The sequence below is a fragment of the Artemia sp. Qi Xiang Cuo genome, chromosome 6 (genome assembly GCF_049724085.1).
Source record: "Artemia sp. Qi Xiang Cuo chromosome 6, ASM4972408v1, whole genome shotgun sequence".
NCBI lineage: Eukaryota > Metazoa > Arthropoda > Branchiopoda > Anostraca > Artemiidae > Artemia > Artemia sp. Qi Xiang Cuo.
Genome location: NC_142799.1, coordinates 57607423 through 57612378, shown reverse-complemented (window position 1 = coordinate 57612378; position 4956 = coordinate 57607423). Strand labels below are relative to the sequence as shown.

The 4956-nt window shown below is 38.0% G+C and overlaps 1 protein-coding gene across 1 annotated transcript in view; it reads right to left on the bottom strand.

The window, feature by feature from the left end:
- Positions 1 to 4122, bottom strand: part of LOC148951433 (uncharacterized) — a 128119-nt gene extending 123997 nt beyond the window's left edge. Inside the window, exon 1 of the mRNA XM_089091099.1 lies at positions 4024 to 4122. The gene's annotated coding sequence lies outside the window, so the exon portion shown is untranslated. The remainder of the gene's footprint in view (positions 1 to 4023) is intronic.
- Positions 4123 to 4956: the final 834 nt, after the last annotated feature.

The window sequence follows — 4956 nt, the reverse complement described above, 5'->3', positions numbered from 1 at the left end:
AAGTTCAATCATTTTATTATTAACATATACATGTATATAATTGACATAGGCCCATGGGGAGAAGCTGAAAAATTAGGCCTAGACAAATATACAATAACAAATTACACTACAATACAAAGGTAATTACGACGGTAAAGGTACAATAATACAGCAATAATATGAAGGTAGCTGCAAGCCGAGGATCCGAATATAAATAATAAAAAAAAATCAATATTATTAAATATAAAATTAATACTAAAAGATAGTCGAAAGGCCCACATTCACCCAGAATAACAAACCAAACAAATAACTTAGTCATAGTAAAAAAACTCTTAATTAAAAGTAATCCTGAACTAAATCAAATTTAAGATTCCTTTTTATTAAATGGATACAAGAAAATTTATCAATAAAATCTTTGTGAGCATCCAAGCATCGGGCTATTGACACGAACGGATTGAATTTAAATCTCTCAGTACTATAATTGTCAATGTAGATACTTTTTTTTTGTCGCGTTTTATAACAATGCAAGTCTTGTGATTGGGAGAACAAACTTTGATTGAGGTAATATGGTGGTAATTTCTCAATGTCATAATTAAATTTGAAAATAATTGCTCCTAAACTAAATTGTTCAGAAACTGGAAGTATATCTAAATAAGTATATAAAGATGCTGTAGAAGACTTATTTGGAAGTGGAATAGACGATGAAATAACAATTTTCAGGATTGTCACTGCTTTATTTTGTAAAGTCTGTATTTGTTTAATATGGCTTTTAAATGTAGATAAATACACTAGAGAACAATAATTTATGTTAGACTGAATCAGAGCAAAATAAATGCTTCGTAAAGCAGAGTAGGGCAAATAATGCTTCTACCTCTGCATTAAACCATCATATTTTGAAACTCTTAAGCGTATATTTTGAATGTATATTTTAAAAGATAAGCTTTAATCAATCATAAGTCCAAGGTACTTTATCACTTTCACCCAAGATATTGCTAATAGATACTTTGAAGAAGTAACTCAGGTAATACGAGGGCATATATTTGACTACTTGCCGTAAATTATGAAATTAGTTTTTGATAAATTCAAAGCAACAAAATTTGCAGAACACCATTCAAGAGCATTAGAAAATGCAGTATCAAGTTTTGCCTCCAACTCCTCGTCATTCCTCTCAGAAATGTACCGAACCTGTGCGAGTTTTCGAAAGGCAGAGAAGTTTATCTTGCCTATTCGCATGATGTTGGATCCGCTTTGGATCTTGCTTATCAGCTGACAACTGAAGATGAATTAGGCATAATGACAAAAGCTGTGAGGATTATCAGAAGAGATATGTTTGTTGCTAGACAATTTAACGATGATTTCAGTGTCTCCAATCCGGTGTATTCAGTCTCTCCATTCCTTTTATCTTTTTTTTAGAATATTGGTACATGGTCCTAACCTAAGAAACGACTCTGCAGTAGCGAATATAGACCTGACACTTGCCCAGTTGGCGACATTTAATGCCATCAAAAAGCAAAGACACGTCAGAGACTCGGAAACCGTAATCCGACACTGCGCACCCAGGAAACCTCTCTGGCAGCTTATCTTGCAAGGGTTTTACACAGAGAAGGAAGAAGCAAATCTATCATTGAACATTTCCATCGTCTTGGGCTGTTCATCTCTTACTACAGGTACCGCATCTCTTACGACAGTTAGCGACTACATCGTTGACAGCCCATGTCAACGCTACCCAAGCGAGGGTGTCGTTAAACCAGTGAAGCGTAAGAATTTTGTAATTTACTGTAGCCACCGGGGACAATGCTGACCAAAACTCTACTTCGACAGTGTTTCAGACCTCGTTCCATGGCAACATCATTTCCATGATTCAACCTCTGTGTGAGGATGAAGGTCAAGTTCAAAAGTCCTTAGCCATCTTCCAAAGGAACAAGTCTGATGGTTTGAAAACGTGTGATGTCATTGAACAGTATTATGATGTTCAGCCGTGTATTTCTCCTCCATAGAATATGTTGATGCCTCCATTGGCGTGTCACCGGCTCCAGACAATGGATTTGTAGATTCAGCGATAAAGCTTGAAGCTGAAACTTGGATCAAGTTTGCTAGAGATACGCTATATGAGGACAAACTAGGCCCAAAACAGTTCTGTTTATAGGGTGCTTTTCATGCAAATCTACAATTTTCAACACAGAGGAATATCTGTCAGTCTGCCTTTGTCAGAAGATCCTGCCCATTCGTATGCAACCATTCGGCACCAGTTGGATATATGTTTTGAATTGCTACAACATATTAACCCGAATCAAGCCTTGGTCAAAGCCTGCGACCAACCACTGTACAAGATTGCGAAGGATTTCCAGTGGTTGATGCCAGACAACTATGGAGAGGGTAAGCTGGTTGTAATGATGGGAGAGTTACATGTAGAAATGCCCATGGATTCAGTGATTGGACAAGTGCTGATTGGAAGTGGATGGGGACAAGCATTGACTGATGCAAGAGTTTTCACGGCAGGAAGATGTGACGCACTAGAAAAGGATAGTAACGTTAAACGTTTTAGATATGCCTATGAAGTTACCATTGTCGCACTCAAGGAATTAAAGTGGCGAACATTTTGCACACTAGTCGAGTCAGATGATGATGAAATGAAAGGCTTTATCAGTTGGGCAAAGGAGTGTGAAGCAATGTATCCCAATTTTGCCTCCTGGAAACTGGTGATTAGACTCATCATTCTGCTACTTGTTCTGGTTAAGTCTCTTCGAACCGGTGATTAATATTTATACGTTGCAGCCATCACCGAAATAGTCCCACTCCTTTTCGCCCTTGATCATCAAAACTATGCCCGATGGTTGTCTGTACATATCAGAGATCTGAAAACACTATAATCAGTCTGCCCACCTGTTTACAGGGAATTCGAAGCATGACAGTTTTTGTAGTTTCGGCGTACCATTTTCTTCTATCCCGCTAGATCAAGCAAATGAATTCAATATCAAAAGTGTGAAGGGTATTTGAGGGATAAATGAACCAACCTACGATCCACTTGCATTGAGAAGACTCATGATTGCAGAACCGGAAATGGTAACGATGACTGAGGAATTCCGAAATGTAAAGGAACAGCGGACTGCAGAACATCACGAAATGGGCTCGGCATTTCAGAAGAGGTTCCAAACAAATACTAAAAATCTCGTAAATACCCAAATAGAATGGGGTAATCCTTTCAAAAGTATGTATGACAGTCTCGTTTCCATCGACTCCGGGAGAGTACCCCATTCTCGTGCCATCAGTAGTTCCCACAGTCTGGAAATTGTTGGCAAATCCCAGTATAATACTTTTGCGGAAGAGCGTTTTGTAAAACGTACAAAACCTGTTGATTCACCGATACACCAAAACAAGATGTCATTATTTTCAACTCCCATTCCATCATCGATACCGAAGTCGAAATCAATCCTTCAGATGGCCAAGTCAGATTCGGCCCTATTTGCCAAGCTCTATATTGGCTGCAACACCAGAGGCACTGACTTCAAAGAGTTTTTCAAACACGAGAACCACCCTTTCCCTCCTTCAATCTCTGATCACGATAATCCGAGATCCGGTACGAAGTCTGATATTGTAACTCTGCTCACAGCTTATTCTTCTGAAGTTGTGACCGAGAAACCTCACGCCGATTCCATGGTTTTTGATGGTGCTGTCCTAGTCCCCCTTACAAAGCCAAAAAGCAAGACGTTTGGCAAATATGTTAAAAAATAAATCTGCCAATACCTATATTTCCAATCTGCCAATGCCAATACGTAAGCAGTTCACAAGAAAAACACAGCGAGTTTTGACCTGAAACGAGCTTTCGATGAAGTGGTCAGGGAGCTACTTAATAAGAGCCTGTTAGAATTAGGATTGCCTTGGAGATTTGTTAATATTTCAGTACCAATGTATACCGTAGTTAGGACAGTAGTTCCGAGTAATAAACTAATTTTGTAAAATAATAAATGTAGTACAGGAGCTAAGCAAGGATGTAGTTTGTCACCTAGGCTATTTTCTTTATTTATTAATGACATGGAAGATTACTTTATGAACAGGACAGCAGCTGTTGTAGAATTATCCGATAAATCTTTGTTTGTCCTTCTTTTTGCGGATGACATTGTATTGGTAGCTAAAAGTGGCACTGATCTACAACGAAGAAGTTATTATTAAATGCTGATACTTCAGCTGTTGTAATATTTGGAGAAAAGGTTGAATTTAAGGAAAATTTTAATGTGAATGGTAATGAATTGAAAAATTTAAACAACTTTCCATATTTAGGGTGCAAGGTCTCATCAAATAGTAGAAGGGGTAGCCGTATTAATCGTATGGTGAATAGGACTAGAGCCGATGTGGACTGCATTAAGAAGTACTTTAAGAAATATAGGCGTAAGCGAAATTCGGTTAATGAAGAAGATTTTCGATAGTAAATTAAGACCAGCGTTTAGTTATGGTTGTCAAATTGGGGAATTTTAAGTTTGTAAAATGGGTTTGTTTTAAGGGACTATTTGGGGTTAATTAGTGAAAGAATAAACATATTAGTTAGCATCGTTAGGTACTGGGAAAATCTAGTATCTCTAAAAGAAGAAAAAATGTTAAATGCAGCATACTAAGAGTGCTTGAGTGATAGGAAATACGATTTTTGGAGAGAGAGACGTCCCCGTCTCTCTCTTTGTATGCTAGGATTAAGCATGTATGGGGAGAGGGGCTTTATTTTAAGATAAGGCTTAATAAAGAGGAACTAGTGTGGGTAATATGAGCACGAGGGAATTTTTTATCACTTGGTAACAAGAGGAATTATCTGGCAAGGGGGAAGCCGAAGATATACTCTTATTTTTGCCCGATATGTGGAGATGGGAGGATGACTTAATTCATTTTTGGATTTTTGCAAGGAATTAAATGGTCCGAGGGAGCAAACTTTTCCAGGGTGGTATACAGGGGAAGGATGGGTGGATATTATATCAAGCGACAGCAGTTTTG